This window comes from Apteryx mantelli, chromosome 26, assembly GCF_036417845.1.
Source record: "Apteryx mantelli isolate bAptMan1 chromosome 26, bAptMan1.hap1, whole genome shotgun sequence".
Taxonomy (NCBI): domain Eukaryota; kingdom Metazoa; phylum Chordata; class Aves; order Apterygiformes; family Apterygidae; genus Apteryx; species Apteryx mantelli.
The window spans coordinates 8,502,822-8,522,710 of NC_090003.1; the positions used below are offsets into that span (position 1 = coordinate 8,502,822).

Here is a 19,889-nt window from a genome sequence, read left to right on the forward strand (position 1 = left end):
TCTAAGCATCCTTCTGCATGGCTCCCGCGTAGCCAGGCTTACGCTTCCAGCGTGACACAGGATTTCAGCGCTGGCTGCGGTGGGAGAGGTTTCCAGCCAGCTCGTAGCACCGCAGGGCTCTGAGCGTGGAGGAATCAGCCGCCGTAAAGGAAGTGTCAGCCGGTCTGTTCAGCTCTGCCCTGGAAATCCCATCCCACACTCGCAACGGCAACGCCGACCGGGCAGCACGAGCCCCGAGCCAGAGCCTGCTGCAGCGAGGTGTTAGTCACGCTTGGACCTGCAGCGGCTGTCGGTGGCCACGGCGGAGAGGGAGACACCAGGCTCACGCTGCCTGGCTCGCTCTTCTCCCCAGCCTCTGCCGGAGGAGACCCATGGAAGACTATATTCTTGTTTACTGAGGTGGATGCCGTGGGCTCAGAGCAGTGTGACCCATTAAAGACAACGTGCCCAAAGGATGCTGCCCCTGAGATCTGTCATCTTGTGATTGCTGGAGTCTAAGGCAGCAGCCGTTCCGATTTCAAGGGTCTGTAGCCTTCATCTTGGAAAAACGGGTTGTGCCAGGCCCTGCTATCCGACCAGGGCTGGTCGCTTGACCCACAAGGAAGAGGAGAGGAGTTTCCTCACCGGTGGGAGGTGGTACTGCCTGATGCCTGCCGAGCAGCTGGATTCAAACATTGCACTGATTTCACATCGGCTTCCACGGCTTTGCACAGATTCGGGGGCTTTGCCTCCTTGAGGGCTGTTAGCTCAGCATTAGCCTAGGCTAGGCTCTTGGGTTTCATCCAGTTGCCCTTTGCTGAGCCCAATAGCTCGTCTTGGGTGAAAGCTGAGCGCCCAGAAACGAACCATCTTGTTTTACATACTCCAAAACATAGAGAAGTCCCTCTTTTCTCATTAGTTTGCTCTAGTGGTTAATCACTTAGAAACACATGCCTAATTTTTTAATTTGTTTAGCATCAGTCTAACCCTACCGGTTCTTGTTATGCCCTTCTCCGCTAGATTAAAAAGCCCTTTAGAGCCTGGTATTTCCTCTTGGTAATCATCTCACCTCTTAATCTTCTTTTTGATAAACTAAACAGATTGAGCTCTTTCAGTCTCTCATGGAAGGGCATTTTCTGTGGCCCTCAAGCCCCTGTTTGCATTTCTCTGCAGCGCTCTCCGGGTTCATTTCTCAATATCCCTCTTGAAAACTTGGAGAGCAGAACCGGCTGTCACAGTCCACAAAGGCAATCGCCGAGGCATACGGTGCAGAAATCATCTCCCTGCGCTTCTGCCCTTTGCTTCGCCAGCCAAATGCGCGTTGTCTTGGCCCTTCTTACGATTGCACGACGCTGCGATTACTCTGCAGGTTGGTTGTCCGCTACAGCGCCAGACTCCGGACAGGGTTTCCTCGAGGTGGGATACCATCCCTCTTTTCTAGGTCTGGTCATATGGGGGAATTTTTCTGGTATTAACCTGCAAGGGCTTTCGAATTTTGCATTTAACTTCTTCACGTAACACGCAGGCACGGGCACAGGTGCAGGCGCAGCAGCTCAGTACAACTTCCCAGGCCTCCTCCTCACCTACCGCTCGGCTTTCGCTTTGCTGGGTGTCCGGTCCCCTTTTGGCATGGGACAGCCTAAGGAAAGTGCATAGCCTTCAGTGCCTCCTCATGATTCCTGTGCAGCATTTCCTTGCCACGTACCTAAAATCACTTGGAAAACCCCAAGGACAGAGATCCCCCACCTCTCTGGGGGCCTCTCTCAGCTTTTTCCAATGTCCAACCTGAGATTTAAGGCTGCAGCTTGTAGCTGTTGACCCTTGTTATATCGTCCAGCACCACTGAGAAGGTTTTGGCTCCATCCTCTTTGCAACTTCCCCTCAAAGCTGCAATTAGACCCCCTCTCAGGGTCCTCTTCACCAGGCTCCCTCCACCTCCCTGAAAACTCTTTGTGCCAAGCTTTAGTCAAGGGCTAAGCAACATCCATTTATTCCATGTGCAAAAGTACATTCCCCCACTATTCTGCACAGTGCATAACGAAATCTTCCTCTGCTGGCTGCTCAAACATTGGGAAAGAGCCTCGTGAGTAAAGAGATAAAGTGGATCTCCTAGTCTAATAGCGGGTGGAGAAACCACATTCGGATCTACCTCACCGCTCTGGAATTAAGTTCAGCACGTCCAAACTGCAAGTAAACACCATCCAGCCAGAAAAACCTGGCAAAGTGTGATGCACATCTTAGGGGTACCCAGAGTTCAGTCCCACCAAGGGTGACCAGCTCCTGCATAACGTGTGAATAATGTCCCCTTTAACACACATATTCATCACATTGGGTGGTAATTGAGATGCTGAGGATGTGTCACTCGCTGGGGCCCCTGAACAGACCTGCAATGCTTGATGTGCCGACCTCTTCTCCAGACTCTGGCCAGTAACCAGAAATAAATAAATGCTCAGTGGAGAGAGGTCCCTGGTGAACAAGGAGCCATCCTTAAACATGTCCTCTGCAGCAGCACACCCATCTACAGTCTGGAGCGGGGGGCAAAGAGTGACGTGACAAAGTCTCCTGATGTCCCCAAATTAGTCAGGTTTACTAGAACTACCGCTACTTGCAAAGAGTGACAGAAAGATCTCAGGGTGCTGAGTGACTGGGCCATAATACGGCAAATGAAATTTGACGGTGACAAAAGGAAACTAATGCACTTGGGTAAAAAGAGCCCTAATTATACAAACACAATGATGGGCACTAAATTAGCTATTAACATGCAGGGAGGAGATCTCAGCAGCACTACAGATGATTCTCCGAAAACATCAGTTCAAAGCTCATCCATCATCAAAAAAAATGAGAAAATGTTAGGAATTACTAAGAAAGGAACCAAGGACAAAACAGGAATGTTATTAAACCACTGCATGAAGCCATATTTTGAACAGTGTTTGCAGCGGTGGTCACCCTTAGACAAGGTCATGAGGCGGATGATAAAAAGGATCAGAGATACAGAGCAACTTCCATATGGAGAGTACATCAGCTAAGGACCTTCCACTTTAAAAGAGACAACTCAGGGAAGTCTAAAAACGCATCAGTAACACAGGAGAAATGAATGGGAAAAGATTGCTCACAGTTTCTTACAGAATAACAATGCAACAGCCAAACCTCTCCCAAAAGATTCCTGTGCACAAAACAAAGAACGTACTTTTTAACATGATGCATGATTAAGTTGCATAACTTACTGCCGCAAGACACTGTGGACACCAAAAATATGAACAAGTTAACGTACATTTAGACAAATTCAAGGGGATGATGCATCCACCAAAAATGCTCAGGCACTGCACCATGCCAAAAGACGGGAGAAAACTGCTCTGCCCTTGCCCTGTTTCTCTTATTCTTTGCAGATGTTTGCAACTTATTAAACACCACGGAAAGGTTTCCGAAAAAGTCTGTTTTTCCTGTCATCCACACATTTGAGCGCTCAGTGCATGAGAAACGTCTCAGACGTCTCCTGGGCGCGTTTAGGGGTCTGCCCCAGCCCAACTGGTCAGCACCCAAAGAACCTCCAGCTACCAAGATCTTGCTGCAGCCAGTTTTCCAGGGGACACAACCTGTAGGATTTCCATTTCAGGGGATCGAGCAGCTTCTAAAACACCTTCCAGCATAGTCTTCTGCTCTGTTATCCCCAAATTACACATCTTTTGGTGAACCAAGCTGTAACAATGCCAACAGCTGGAATAGAAACGGGAGGAACTGCCAAACCAAAGGCACCTTACTCTACTGAGCCGTTTGCGAGCAGAGTGCCTTCATCTAAGGGCTAAGGGCAGTCATGACCTCCCAAGTAGTTGGAAGATCTGCAGCGCGGTGCATCACTAAGGACCATGCATCATCTCCCCGGAGCCCCAGCACTCCACAGAAGTGAACGCCGCAGCCACGGGAGCGCGAGCAACTTCAGTCCGGCTCCAAAGCAAGCTCCTTGCGCCTGCAACGGGTGTTCGGCGCTGCGCATCCGCTGCCCGTGGCAAATCCGCAGCACGGTACCTGCGCGTGCATTTAGGTCTGTCCTAGGAGGCTGCTTTAAAGCCGCGGCGCCATTTCTCCTGCCGGCCTTCGAGACCCTTCGGCGGAATAAGAAACCGCCTCAGAGCAGATCAAAGATGTCCACAGACAGGCTGCTTAAGAGGAAATCGCTTCTGGGCTTCCCATTTGTGGGGTATGTTTCCCTTCATACTCAGCCCAGTGATTAGTGCTCACCAGGGAATCCGAGCTGCAGAATGAATTTGAGAAGACAGAGCAGTGTCAGGCTGTTAGCAGCTCAGAAAGGATCTCGGCTCCCCCGAGCCCTAACGCCGAGCATTCACCACTCAGGCCCCTGCAACAGATTTAACTACCAAATGCTTCAAAGATGTGTGGTGGCCTGCCTGCTAGGAGCTCCTGCTTCGATTCCTCCCGGAGGAAACCATTAGCACCTGAAAACGGAGAAGCCACGGCCTCGGCCGCGGCATCTGGGGTTGGACGCTTCACTGCAGAGCACCGCTCCACCCGCACGAGCATCAGGGCTGCGAGACGCTTTCACGAGCAGCCACTGTGCTCCGGCTCGTATTTTTGGAAACAGGATCCCAGAGGGTTGCAATGGATGCTGCTTGTTCTCGCGCCAGCCCTGACTGTTTTGGAAAGTTTGGTTAAGTTCCATTTGGCTGCCTCCAAGTTATTCGAGCACAGAAACAGGGGTTATTGGTTAGAGGAGGTCTCGGATTTTTTTTTTTTTTCTGAAGGCGGTTCGGTCGAGAAAGCACACATTTGGCCTGCCTGGTGCAGTTCCCGCAGCGAGGCGAAGCAGCCTCTTTGCACCGGCACGCAAAGTCACGGCTAACTTAACAGCGTTATTTAAAAGGATATAGTGGGAGCTCAGTCCTGTCTCTGCAACCGGGGGGGGGGGGGGGGGGGGGGCAAGAGCCGCCTTATCTGCAGCCCAAATGCTTCCACCACCACTTCCTTCTTCTCCATCTCTTTTCACGCCACCGAGAGCCCCTTTCCCCAGCCGAGGTTTTGCAGGAGAGGCCGTGCACGGCCAGCGAGGGTTGCTCCAAGCCGCCCGGTAGAGTCCGTGCAAGCTTTTCCGCGTGCACCTCCAAACGCCGCCCGGGAGCCCGGAGCGCCCCTCCTTCTCCTCAGCTGCTCCGCTAGCCGTAATGCCGATAATAAAGAAACCTCGGTGCGTCTCCAGGGAAGCGGGACTCGGCGAGGGGCACAAAGACTCCCGCAGCTGTGTGTTTGCAAACAACCCAGCTGAGCTGTGAAGAGGGGCTGAAAGCAGTAATTGTCTTTAATTAAAGGAGGTTGGAGGCATCTCGAGCTTTGACAAAAGACACTTCCAGTCTGCTAGCGGCTCCGGCGCTCATCGCGGCTGCAGCCGCGAGCAGACCTTCCTCCGGCAGGCCCCCCGGGTCCGAAGGCTGCAAGGACGCAGGCACGGCACGCAACGGGTGCGACGCCACGTCCTCGCGAGGCCCGAAAGCCAGGTACGCGCCTGCACCCGGAGGAGCATCCCAGCAGCCGGCTTGCAGCAGGCTAAAATCCCTGGGACGCCCGCAAGTGGTGCCTTTTCCAGCACATCTGAGCCGGACGGACCCGACTCGGGACACAACAGCGGTACGGAGGCGTTTTGCTCTTCTGCTCAGCTCAGGGTATCGAAATTTCCGCCTTCCCGCTTCCCTTTCCTGCTCAGGGGCTCTGCTTTGGTGCCTACGGTGCAATTCCCCGGGAGGGTGTATTGCCCATGAGATGCTGCTTCCTCCCTCCCGCTCTCCTTCGCTTTTGGCTTTCCCGCACGGCAGCGTGCAGGAAATCACGGCTCTCGTTTCCATAGAAACCACATCTCGGGTCCCCCCCGTCCCCAAACGTATGCAACATGGTCAGGCTGGCGCTGCTGCGGGTCCCACGGGTCCTACTAACATCCCCGGCTCATTAATGAAGGGGGTCTCGTCCGCTTCGGCATTGGGGTTTTTCTCTAACCCAGCCCCTTCTCAGGACAGCGGTCGAGGCAGTCCCAACGTTAGACGCTTGTTTGGACATCATGACTTCTGCCGCCAAAGATATATGTTGCACTAACATCTCTTCTGTACAGCAAAACAACGCTTGCTTTCAGTCTGAGCCCTGATCTCAGCTTCGCACGTTACATTTTTTATTGCTTTCCCAGCCGTGCCCCCTCTTCCCACGCACCCAGCCACTCTCTTGGAGCAAGAGCTGCCTTACAAGCAGCAGGTCTGGAAAAATCAGCCCTTGCGCATGGACAAGTTCATGCCGTTGCCTCTACAAAGGTTCCCCGCAGAGCACATGCACGGCAGGCCCAGCACGCCCGGGACAAGCACGATTGATCATGCATATGATCTAGAACCCATCTGCAGAGAGCCACGCGAACCCCAAAATCATAAGAATTACGGAGCACGCAGGGGCCGCGGGTGAAACGCACGTGTGCTGGGGCCTGACGTGCCCCGGCCAAAACACTGCGCATGTTCGGCAGGTCCCTGCGCACATATCTGTGCCTGGGAAATCCTGGAAAGAACAGCCGTGCGCTAATTCAAGAGAAACAAAAACAAACCGGGATTGGTTCCATCTGAATCAGGCAGAGAAAAACCTCTCCGGAAGCAAAAAAAAGACCAGTTCTAATTATAGGGTACCCTGAAGATACGTACGCTTAGATTTGTCATTCTATTTGCAAATTAACCATATTCATGGGGGCAATGCGATTAAGTATTGGGCATGATAAAGTTCCTCTTCCAGCCTCCTAATTCCCTTTAGAAATCCAAACAACCAGAAAAAGCGATAACCGGGGGCAAACCGGTGCACCCTGCCACTTCCAGCTCTGCAGACCTTTTGCAGGTCCTCAGGCTAAAATTTGCACAGCCACAGCTGGAACCGTGATCTGCCTGGGAAAGTCTGGAGACTTTCTTCTTACTACAGCTACTGCGTCTCTTATTCTTCAGTCCGCGCCACAGGTCCACCCCCAGGGTGTAAACTGAGAGTAAAACACTGATATTATTGCTTCGATCAATGCTCGAGCTGATGTAGGTGAAGGTAATTGCACAACCACTGTACTTGCGAAGGTGACTGGAAATTACGGCGAGGGCATCCGACGCGCAGAGCTGAATCCGTCTTCCTCAAATGAGGGGAAGGGTGGCGAGGCACAAGGCACCGCACAGTGCACCAGCGTACTGCAAACGGTAGCTCCCGAAAGGCAATGCAGCGATATCTAGCGTTCTTTAATCCATAATTGGGGCGCACAACAGGGAACGGTGAATGAGAAGCTTATCTGGGCGCGTGTCATTCACTGAACGTTTCTCCTAACGCTCTTTCCCCCATTTTTGCTATTTCTCTTTTGTTAACTAGGGCCACAGGTAATATGCTGAGAGGGTCAGAATTCCATTTTCTCTGCCCAATTAGGATTTCTAAATCCAGCACCACTAAATCCTTCAAAACGCATGGAGTAGAAACCATTCTATTCTACCTCAACCTTTAAAGAGGTCTGGTCTGGTCCTTGAAGATGAACTGGAACCTCCCATACCTGTGGATTCTGTTGCATGACTGCCTTTTTCCATATGAGTTACATGATGCCTTGAAATTGGTAATTTTCAATTTCCCAAAGAGGCAAAGTATCTTCTCTGCAAACCAGAAGGGAGGGAAAACAGCACATTGCAACAGTGCCGGGATGTGAAGGATAACAGCCAGAGCCGTTGTACAGTGCCACCAGTTCTACACAGATCAAACCCTTCCTTGGGAGCCCAAACTGCAGGTTTTCCCGTGACGTCTAAAGCTGCAAGGTCCTCCCAGGGCATTTTAAGCTGCTCAGATGTACTGAAAGCAACACAGACACATTAGCAAGCTGAGCTGGCTGGAGAGAGCGTGGCCAAGCTTTGGTGTCTCAGAAGACACCAAAACTTGTGTTGCAGGGAATGACCTGCAGAAGTAGCATTTTCACTACGGTAAACCTTTCTAAGCTTCCTATCTTCATGTGAATCCTCTGGGCGAGGAGAGTGTGCTATTACATGCAAACCCAATACTGTGCTGTAGGTGTCACCTGTAAGACCCTGGCTATAAGCGCTAGGACAAATCAGGAGGTTATCTGCCCAAATACTCTTTAGCACGGTTACAACAATCTGCATGTCCGGAGAATTGCCCGCTGATACACGAGATTGGAGGGATAAAGGAAAATGGGAGGGGAGGGAAAGGGACAGAGGTACGGTCACTCCGTGACGGTGCTCAAAGAGGTTGGTTTCCGCAGACACTGCCTAAAGACAGAGATCTGCACCTACCAAGACCACCAAAATCTCTGGTTAAGAGCTTAACGCCCAATGACGTCTTGCATCCATCCTGTCCCTTGGTATTTAACCCACTTAGGTACTTTGGGCTGTCCCACTGGGCACCAGCCTGAATCCTTATATCCTACATATCTCATGAAGATAGAGATAATGCGCTCAGCAACAGTTCTTATGAAGAACAGGGAGAAAGGTGGAACAGCATGGTGGAAATTACTGGCAGATGTCTGAAACCAAACATCCTCGCGACGCTACACAGACAGTTCCCATGTCTCTGCAGACTGCCTCCTGGAGAGCTGATGCCGTAAAAAGGTAGATATCATGCATTTAATGGAGTGTGTTGTTTGCTATTTGACAAATATTATCTCTTCCTACAACTTCTTCAAAAGTTACTGCAACCTCTTCAAAAGCCATCCAGACTGGGAGAATAGCCATTTGGAGCAAAACATCCACATTAATCTACTTTATCAGCTCCACTTCAGACTGCACTTTCATTCTTAATAATCCTGAGGGTTTGGGCATTTTGATAGTTTAGGATGAATAAAGCTTTTTTTGCACAGCTCAGAATCACGTGTCTATACTACCATTTATCATTCACTCTATTCCTGTCCTCTATGACAGCTGCAGGTGATAACGCTTTGGAAGGAAATTGCTAACTTTGGTTTCAGAGTTAAAAATTGTCTTCTTGAACACAGGGTCTCCCTGAGCTCTGAGTGTGACAATAGTCTCAAGCTGCAGCAAGACTTCTCACGCGTGAGCTTGTCCTTGAAAAAACACCAACGCCCAGCTATCGAAGAAGCAGATATTCCTGCAAAAGGCTATTTTGAATTTGCCTCTTTACTCATAGGAGCTTTTTTGTAGCCGTCTCCCACCAAACTTGTGGGGACCACCGACCCCGAGTCCCTGCATTTGTGGCTCCAGCACGTGCTTTCTGGGCCCATCAACCCTTGCTGGTCCTTGGCTGTGAGTGCAAAATCGCACTGTTGCATCTACAGGCTACCTTGGAGGGGTGAGCACTCCTCAATGCCCCCTCCTACAGACAGGTCAAGCCAGCCACTCTCTGGCACAATTTAACCTATCATCAGCAATCCGTCTCCGAGCATGGGATGCGCTGCACCACACCCTGCATTCCTCTCCAGTCCTGCGCCCCTGGGACCTAGGCAAAGCACTATATTTATTTGAAAATTTATTTCGGCCACCACCACAAAAAATGAGATGTGCTTGAATGCGGCCTCGTACGTTTGCGAGCGGGAAATAAAGCCCTTGCCATTTGCGGCCGGCAGCGCCCAGTTTATCGTGAGTTCAGCACGGCAAAATCATCCGTCATCGTTTGCAGTCCAGCAGAGAAGCCTCAGATGCAGACCAGGTCTCCGCTAGCGATGTACCATGGCATTATCGATGACTTGCCATTTTGGCTGTATTTTAACACAATGCGATGCCGTTCTGGTTGCATTCACTTAACGCAAAGGCAACTTTAGAGCTGTCTGCTGTTCTGCAAACGCTGCAAGTTTCCCAGTCCCTCTGGCAGGCTGACACCGTGAGAGCAGGTTCTTGGAAAAGTCTTCCCACTTTCTGACAGAAGGAGCAAAACTAATATTCCCAGTTTAACTCCAAGGACTCCAGGAGCACCCTTGGCGCATGCTAGTTTAACCCGCTGAAGCAAGGAGGAGTCTTCTTCCAGGCCTTGCTTCAGAGACCTGGAAAGGTTTCACAGGAGTCGGCTATCTACAGAGCACAATCTGTTCACACAGGTCCCTCTTTTGGGTGCCTTTCCGCGAAAAAAGCCCACTGGATGCGGGAAGAGCGATGCACTGAGCTGGAAGCTTCTGTTCTCAGTATGATTTTCTCTGTCTCGCCTTAACAGGATGCTTTCCGAGACCTGGTGACTTACTACCCACACTGTACGCTGTTTTTCTTTTTCCTGCCTACAAGACCAGCTGTTCTGCAAGTTATTAGTTTCTCAGATGCTAAGAAACAGTCTCCCCATTTCTAGGCAGATGCAAGAGCTCTCATGGCCCCCATACGACCAGCACAGCTGATAGCAGGATGGCAGGAAACCTGAAAAACGGCATAAGGAAAAGCAGATTACGGAGCCTTTGACCCACGATTTCCGCTGCTTAATGCAGGACAGTTCTCCCGCGACGCCCTAAATACGGATCCCTTGAGAGCAACGTCAAAGCCCCGCAGGGTGCCGACTCGCGGCGCCGCGTGTCTTTGCTGACGCTACCGGTCACCGCATGAACAAAGACGGGCTCGGAACAAAGGCGCTTGAGCGACGGAGACGCTGGGGCTGCCGTACGCTCGGGGAAATGCTTCTGGTGGAACTTCCTAGGATGGAGAACGCCTACCGTGGTGGTCCAGAGCCTCTTCGGGTTGTGAAAGTATCTCCAACGGAGTCATAAGCCATTCCAAGTATGGCAGATGCGCTCCGGAGCCCTACCTTAAAATACCTGGTGGCCAGGTCCCAAAGCCTGCTGGGCTGTGCCCCTTCTTTCTTAATTTTCTTTTTAATACCCTTCAACCTTTTCAGCTCTTTTTTGGTTCTTTTCTCAGAAACTGGTTCCCCAAACGCCTATAAAAAAAAAATACAGAAATGGAGAAGAAGGGATGCCTTAGGCTAACTGTGCTGCTTTCATAGCATTTCTGCCGGCTTCTACCGCGATGTTTATGCAGCTCCTTCATAACGGTGCTTAAATTATAATTCCCGCTCACGCGAGGAATGAGAACTGCCGACGGGCGTCACAGAACTCACAGACTCCTTTGAAAATCACGGCACGTGAAAATGTCGCGTATTTTGCTTGGCTTGACCTAATTTCGTATTGTTTGAAGTTTGGTGTGCATAAACACAGCCATCGTGTTAGCTATGAAACATTTTGATTCCATTTCCTAACCTTTACGGGGATTTTTATTCATACTTTCCAGCGATATACTATGTTTCTGAGGCGTATGGGGAACAATATAGAGTTTCCCTGGAGCTAATTAAGCTAATCATGGCTTCTAGATTAAATTTTCTGTATGATTTTTACCGTGTATTGCCAAAATAAAATAAAATACTGAACTCTTACAGGGTGGTCACCCGACAGCAGACTAACTTCAAACCGGCAGCTCTCTCCGCAGAGAACATCTGAGGGTATTTCCCAAAATTAAACGTTCAAAACCATCTCTTGGTTTGGCCTGACTCACAGAAAAGTTTCGAATGAAAAACACCATCCTCAAGAGCAGCATTTTGTCCAGTTTTCCTTCAGTTATGTACGATGAAGAACATTTTCCCCATAAAAATACAGCCCCATGCCGAATTCAGGGGAAAACCCTCATTCCCTCCCAGATCTTTGAATGCCTTGATTCCAACGAAAAGCTAAGGGCTGCTGGTAAAAAACATGTTCGCTTCATTTTATAGTCATAACGAGTTAAAATCCTGGAAGCCTGGGCCTGGATGCCAGCTATTCATTACACAAAAAAAAAAAAAAAGAAAGAAAGGAAGAAAAAAATAAGAAAAAAAAGGGGAGGCCTAAGAAGCTAAGTGAGGAAAAACAGAGAAACCCTGCTCTCCCACCAGCGCAAGCGTGGGGTGCTTCCAGAGAAGTCAAGCGAGCTATTCCCCGTTCGCATGGGTGTAGCAAGGAGAGGAATGTGATTTCTGATCCAAAACGTTTCCTGTGTAAAAATAAGACGGAGAGAGATTTTCTTATCTGCACAGAACGCGAGCTCTGTTAAAACACTCATGTTACGGCAGGGCTCCGGTCTCTGCGCCCAAGCTTGCAGCCCCCGGGGGACACCCGGTGCAGGTGGTGGGGTCAGACGGGACGTTATTTTTATTCTGATGGAGAAGCGATGACACTTGGCTCTGCCTGGGTCTGTTCTCACCTACCTCCTCGCATCGGCCCGCTGCTCCCGGCATAACACCGCGCCTGGGTAGCAAGGAGCAGGGGAAGCAAACTGCCCCAAATTGGGAAGGGGAGAAGAGACCTTCCCTGCAGCTCTGCCGGAGGAAGAGCTTGTGCTGGGAGAAGAACCGGCTCGTGCAAAGGGACTGTGGGAAGCACCAGCTGTGATAAGTAGGTGGGTGCAAGGCAAAACTCCACTGCATCTCTTCGAGAAACCCTGGCGATGGCCATACTGGTGATCATTTCCATCAAGGCACTGACGCTCCTAAGGAGTTCTGCTGGACCTCGGATACCCATCTCTTTTTCCGACACTCCCTTTACACAGAGGACATGCCTCGTGACCTGCCTGTACTAACAAATCAGAATATGCTTTTCCCCTCCCTGCTTCCAGCGGGGTGCTCTCAGGGTTATCTATCTTCTGTATCCTGCTCAGGTATCTCCTATGCCTTCTCAACAAGGCTAGGAGTACTCTAAAGCACTCCTGCTGTTCAAGAATCACACCCCGGAGACACGTGTTCTGGAAAATCTATTTTGATCCCTTTCTCCAAAGAGAAAAGACCTTTGTGGAACGTCTCAGCCCGTGCTATGTCTTGAAAACAAAGCAGTTCCCTCTAATCTCCTTTGCCTGCTTGCAGCTGTGAAAGTCTAGTCCCTCAGAACCGGGATTTCCTATTGTGAGATGAGTTGTCCACCTCCCTTCCTTGGTAGCACAAGTCTTGCCCCATTCCTGGACCATCTGTGCCCCTCTTTGCTAGGTCACCATCCCTTGGGGTTTTGGATCTCCAGGAAGAAAATGGCTCAAAACCCCACCTGTCTGACTCCACTTTGCTCTCCCAGGCTTCCCTGGTCCTATTCTGATCTGCAGAAGCCAAATGCCATCCAGAAACGCAAAGGGAACAGGTAGACATCTCCTCCGACTCCACGAGGCACCAGACAGGCTTGGAGCAGTTAATACTGAGCAGCTGCAATCCCCACCACAGCCCTAATTGGATTCACAACATGGAGGGGTCAGCAAGAAGCAGGAGGGAGAAGAATCAAAGCGATGGAAAGAAAGACGCTGTATTCTCGCTTCCCAGACGGAGAGGGAGGAGAGGGAGAAGCCCAAAGAGCAGTATCCACAACGACACCGAGCCATCGCCGGCTGGGAGCATTCAAATTGTCAACAGCCCTGTAGAAAAGGCAGACAAATTCCTGTTTTGTACTTGGGAAGAAGCCAGGTGATGTAATCATCGTATAGGATGATGGTGAAATACTTTCCATTCCAGCAGTAACTCAAGATGTTGAATAGCAGCTACTAAAGTTAAACACTGTTAAATCAGTATGTCAGGATAGCGTCTACCTAAGAGTTTTTAGAGAGTTGGATGAACCAGTGGACAGTTAACGTTCACTTTCCACATGCTGTGAAGTAGTGGGATGTTCCAGAGATGTAGGAAAAAGCTATTTGTTAAACGAGGCAGTCATGGCTATTTTAGGACTGCCATTCCAGCATTTGTACCAGGCAAATAAAGATGTGCCAGCTATGGGACTGGGTCAGTAAAGAATTAAAGGAAGGTGGTAGCAGACGTGAAAATCTATGTACATTTATGGAAAACAGATTAAGGCAAATTAGCCTCGTATGTGTTTTGATGCAATTACAAGTTTGGTTGGGAGAGGTAACAGTGTTAATGCAATGCACCCAGACTTCTGTAGAGCATTTCCCTTAGTAACACATGATATTTTATTCAGAAATTAGAGGGTCCACACACACTGTGGGACATATTCAACGCATTAAAACTTGGCTAGCCGATACTGCTTTGCTCTGCGATTTAAGCAGAGAATTTGCAGCGAGCAGGTCTGTTTCTACTAGAGCCAACAGATTTGGTTCATGGCTCTGGGCTATTAAACATTTTTATCAATGATGCGGAGAAAGCCCAAAGTATTCCTAATAAAGTTAGCTGATGACACGGAAGTTGTAGCGTGGTTAATGCTGAAGAACATGGGTTGCTCATACCCAGCAATCTGGATGCCGTGGTAAGCCTGGCACAAGCAGGCAATACGCACTTCGGTACAAATACATGTCAAATCATGCCTCCAGGGGAAAGAATAGAGGCCACATGGGTGGCCTGCATGCAGTCACGCCAGAAAGGCTGTGGGTCACGGTGGACAACCAGCTGAGCAAAAGAACCCCGTGTAAAGCCATGGCCAAAACGGCTAAAGCAAATGTGGGACGTATAAACAAGGACATCTCAAGGAGGGAAGTGACATCCACTCTGGCACTAAACTGATGGCTATGAGAATCACGTTTGAATCTGAGGGATGGTGGCTCCACCACTAGAAAGCCCAAAGGACTGGCAAGGGGGCGGAAGAGCTAATAAGGTTGGCCTGACCAAAGAGAGAGCCAAAGGCTCATAGATTACTCTTAAATAGCCCCACGGAAAGCAGAAATGTGATGCTGAAGGACTTACTGGACAAAGTTTGCCAAGGTCTAAATGTCCGGCACGGTCAGGTAGTGAGAAGGCTTATGCTTTTCACAGAGGATGAGAAACCATTGGAAGAATTTAACAGATAATTCTCCATCTCTGGAAACATTTACATCACAATTGGCTGTATCTGCTCTAGTTCAACCAGGAATGTTTTCTATAAGAATTTAATTACCCCTAGGGCCTTATAATTTATTGGTTGGGTCCAGCATTATCAGCGGAGGCCCAAGAACCAAAACAGGCATGGAGCCATAAATAGCCCCTTATCTTCAAAACATCACGTACATATGGAATACGATTACAAGACAGCTAGAACATATCCTTCCCCAGCGCATCAAAGACACGCAGCCCCTCCATGCATTCCCCTGCATGCAGCCAGCCTGTGTCCTGCCTCCCAAACGCAAACGCAAACACAAACAAAACACAGCTAGAACAGATTCCTAATTTTTTCACACAACTCCGACGTGGAGGAACAGCTCTGAGTCCTGGATACGCATTCGTACACACCACAGGGGCTAGTTGCGAGTCCGGGCAACTGCACAACACAGTCACAACTACTTTGGACCTTAAGTATCATGCAAACACAAGTAGGGAAGCCCAGCAGGGAGCCCACCTGCAGGTCACATCCCCACCCAAACCTAACAAGCTGGTCTTGTACAACCCCAAATAGTGATTCCCCATGTATTAGTCTGCTATGGCAATGATCCCACGGGCCATGCTTCTCCCTTTAGAGTTGGACTTGGGCTGGTCGGTGTTGGAGCTGAGCTGGGCTGGAGGAGTTGGGCTCGGTAAGTATTTTGTTGGGTTAGTGGTGAAGCCGGGCTGGGTCAGTTTTGGAGATGGATCAGTTTTGGAGCTGGGCAGGGTTGTTTGTTGAGCTGGATAAGGTGAGTATTGGGCTAGATGGGTGCTGGAGCTGGAGTTGGCTCAGCACCTCCATGCTCTCCATCTTGGCTCTCTCCCCAGGAGAAGGAAAGAGCAGGAGCAAGGTGAAGAAGGCTCCCTTTCTGCCTCCCCCTTACGGTGTGACTCACTGTTGAGCCCCCAGGCCCCCGACAGCAGTGGCCTGGATTCACCTTGAGCTGGAGAAGAAGACGGGTGGCCAGCTGGATCCTCTACAGACCACCTTGGTGACCGGCCTCCCCCTCTTTCCAGCACGCCACCAATCTCCCCACCCCACCATTGCTCCAGTTCCTCCCCAGAAATGCCTGCACCCCGAAGGAACGAAGTAGCGGCGGGAAGGGACTGTCCCACCGTCCCTCGTTATCACAGCACGACCAGGACTCCCTGCGCTCGGCGCTGCGCAAACCCCACGAAGAGAAGGACGTCTGCTGTGAACGCAAGCGCCGCGACTGCTACACGTGTGGCCAGAAGCCCCCAGAAGCCGGAGGGAAGGTGGAAGCGGGGGCACAGCTCAACACGTAGTACCAGCAGCCAGCGACTGCTGTCTCCAAGCAGGCAGAGACTATCCCAGGCGGCGTTCGATTACAGTCCGGTCTAAATAGGGAGAGCGGGGAGCACAATAGCGCTGCCTCCTCCGTCGCAGAGCAGAGCCAATGAACACGAGCGGCAGAGAGAGAAATGCGCTTAATATGCTGCATGGGAGGGACGGGCGAGGGGGGGGGGGAAAGGGAGGAGGCAGCCCAGACAAAGAACGGGGAGATTGGGGAAAAAAAAAAAAAAAAAAGACGAAGGCAGAGAGCAGCAGAAGGTGAAGCCGGGAAGCTGGGAGAGCAGGGGCTGGGCGTACGGCGACGGGAAGGGAGGCGGCGCGGGGAGGAGCGTGCTCCGAGCCCCACGCCAGCGTAACGGAAAGAAGCAGGGAAGCGAGCGCGTCTCGGCGGAGGAGGGAAGCGAAGCGGTGCGGCCAGCCAGCCCCTGCAGGGCCCTGCGGGATTGGCGAGCGAGGCCTAGCGAAATGGAAATCTCTTAACCACGCGGAATTGTTAACTGCTCCCAAATCCTTTTGTGCTGGGGCTACAAGCTTAGAAGAGCTTAAGCTGTTAGATGCATGAACTTCCTCCATAAATATCCCTTGCGCACGCTGCCTTGAGCAGGCTCGCGCCGTATGAGCCAGACGAAAAGCCCAGCAGAGAAAATGAGCAACTCTTCCCGATTCCTTGCATCTGCATCGCCGGGTCATCCGTCGCTTGGGATGCCCTTTTCCACCGAGATTTGTTAGCGGGGCAGCACAGGTGAGCAGCGTCCCCCACGCTCCTTGCCACGTCCCATGCAGGCCACCGAGACTTGTGAGAGCGTTTCACACCGAAAGCCAGCCCGGATTTGCTTTTGTTTTGCTTTTGGAAAGGGGCCCAGATTTCCTCCCACCCTTCGAAACACGAGAAAACCTGCCAGCCACATGTATGAGCAAGTTCTCTGCAGCAGACGGCTCATGCGCTGCCTCTGCTGGGACCAGCACGGGGCAAAGACATGACGGGAGCGGCGCAAGGATGAAGGATTGCAGCCCGCAGGTCCTTCTCGAGTTGAGTCGGGGAGGAGAGCCCTTCCATTGCCTTACTGAGCTGGGGCGAACAGCCCCTTCCCTGGGACCCTCTGGGATGCTGAGAAAGGATGGAGATGCTAAGACTCTCCCACCGTCTCTGCGGGTGGCTCCCTTCCCGTTCTCCACTCTACCCAGGTTATCCATCTGGGACCGGTGGAGGAAACCGGAGGAAGCTTCTTGGTCTGGCATGGTCCCCGGAGCCCCGTACAACTCCGGTCACAGAGCCCCGTGCAGGAACAGCTCCACTTGGCTGCGGTGCAACCCCGGAGCCAGCTGCCCCAAGGAGACGGTGGACTGCAGGCCACTGCGTGATTAATGACAGCAGGGAGCGCAGAGCCGCGCACACACAAGCGCCGGCTGGAGAAACAGCTGCTGAGGTACCGGACCTCCCAAAATCCTGCTGCTGCGCAAACAAAGAGAAGATCCAGCCTCGCTCCTGCTCGTTCGCTCCATCTCGATCCCCCTCTCCCGCTCGCTTTGCTTTCCCTGATGGCCCCAGTAAGGCAGGCTGCAGAAACCGGGGCTCTGAAGGAGGTCCTGGGTGCCCTGGAGCATGCCAGGTCCCACAGGGCACAGGGACTGTCCCGTGGGATCAAGGAGCCCGTTTGAATGAGCAGCACCCCGTGAGAAACCATAGCTGCATCAAAGTGTTGCGTAGGGCTGGGCAAACCTGGGCTGCTTCACTTGGGCACCATAAAGTGTCCAGCTTCCCTTTGACGCCGAGGTTATCCAGGTTCCCTTTTCATATTGTGTTACAGCAGCACTTTTACCCCCAGGTCCTCTAACTGAGATGAAGGATGCTAGAGCAGAGATACCCTGCTTGTCTCCCTCTCCATCCCAGGCTTTCCCATCTGGCAGGGAACTAACCCCATGCCCTCCACCTTCAGAAAAACAGTTGTTCCCATCACCTAGAGCTCTATTCCTGATGCATTCCGAGGCTGTTTGCTATTCCTGTGAGCAGCTACAGCTGCAGGATGCTTGAACATCCCTAGCTCAGTGGCAAAAGACATTCAGCGGCCCAGCAGGGTCAAAGGAAACATATTAAATGATGTCCCAGCACATCAGGAATGGTAGCCTGATGTGTGAGCAGGCCAGCCACCAGCAGGACATGTGGTGCCCCCTCCCAGGGGCAGGTGTGTAGCACAACGGAGGTCTCCATCAAGGGCTTCACTTTTGGGCCTTTGGCCTCAACAAGTAACTGTTTACCCACTTTCAAATTTTCAAATTTCCCTGTGTCCTCCTCAGACTCCACTTTTAGTTGTCTCCAGTAACTCCCATCCCTGTCCAAGACCCTATCCCACAAAACACTCCAGCTGGGGACTTGGGAGAGGATGAGTGCTCTAGGAGAAAGGACAGCATATTCAGGTTTTACAGTCACTGCAGGTGCCTCCAGTCCATCCCTTGACACCAGGGCATCCTGCTGAGCCTAAAACAGCTGTAGGGGCTGGGAGGTGAATGTCCCAAGCCCTCAGCCTCCCAAATCACTGCAGCACTGTGCTCCGGCCTGGCCTTCCAGGGGGAAGCCCAGGACCAGCTCTGCCTGCTCAGAGATGGAGGCTGGGTCATTCTGACCACGAAGGCTCCTCTGCAGGCTGTGAGATGCCAGAGCATCGTGACTATCCGACCTGCAGCCCCAACCAAACATGTCCACAGATTCTCCCACCTTCAGTGCGTCCATCTCTCCACTATCAGCACCCTCCTGATGCTTGCTTGGTGCCACCGAGCCACCCCTTTCTGCAGCAAGGAGAGAGGAGATGCGGCTCCTTCCTCGCACACCATCCGAGGCTGAGCCTTCCTTTTACAGTGCTCGCCGCTGTATCTATAATTGATCTCAGAGAAACTCCCGCTCTGCTCAGATTGTGCCGATGCTATCAAAACTGCAATGCGATTTTCATGCTCAACCAGGACGAGGAAGAAAGAGTTTGTTCACCAAATGCCATGGTTTGCTCTTGCACGGTACAGTCACTGGTGCCCAGAGCGCATGCAGCCTTTGGTCCTGTTCTGCAGCTCTTCCATTTCCCTAACTTTCCCATAAGCCCATCAGCTCCTTTCTATCTCTCCCCAAACTCGCGTTGTGTTTCCTTCCCTTGTGCTGCCTGCGAGACTGGGGAAGAGAAAGAGATTGGTTTGGGAGCAGTGATTTCTGGGAAGGGGGCGCAGGCAAGCTTGGAGCACCAAGCACATTGCCAAACACATCATTTTGCTGCCCTTCTCCTCACCCATCCCTGGAGCGTGTGACCCATTTTCCAACAAAAGCAAGGCTCTCTGCCTTGGAAGTGCATGGTGAATGTCCCGGACCCAGTTTTGGACCCCTTCCCTTTTCCAGGAGGTGAGGAAATGGTAATGGGGGAAGTCACTCTAGCCTGAGCCTTCGGCAAAATCTGAGAAACTGGCACTGCTTTAGCCAGGAGGTGAACCCCGGCTCAGCCTGGGCAATATTGCACCAACCCCTATCCGCACAGAGCAAACCACGGAGATCGGGGATAAACTAGGCTGTTTCTGTAGGACTGCATTGGCACCACGGCACTCAGCTGAGCCACGCTGAAGAAACAGGCACTTCCAGAGATGCTACTTTAAACATTTACCTTAGGAGAGGAGACATGTGACCACAGAAGTAGCTCAGAGGCCTGGTTCAGAGGTATCCAGTCTGGAGAGGCAAACTTGACCCTGAACATCCCATGACAATGCCCAATCCCACCAGGATGCTTGTCTTCCTGGCTCCTGGACCAGTTGGGTCTCACTAGATAATGCTGCAGCCAACTTGTTC

At 51.4% G+C, this 19,889-nt stretch overlaps 1 protein-coding gene across 4 annotated transcripts in view; it reads right to left on the reverse strand.

Annotated features, from left to right (window-relative positions):
- The window catches only part of EPHB2 (EPH receptor B2), a 127,599-nt gene that overhangs the window by 63,073 nt on the left and 44,637 nt on the right, over positions 1-19,889 (reverse strand). The window lies entirely within an intron of this gene.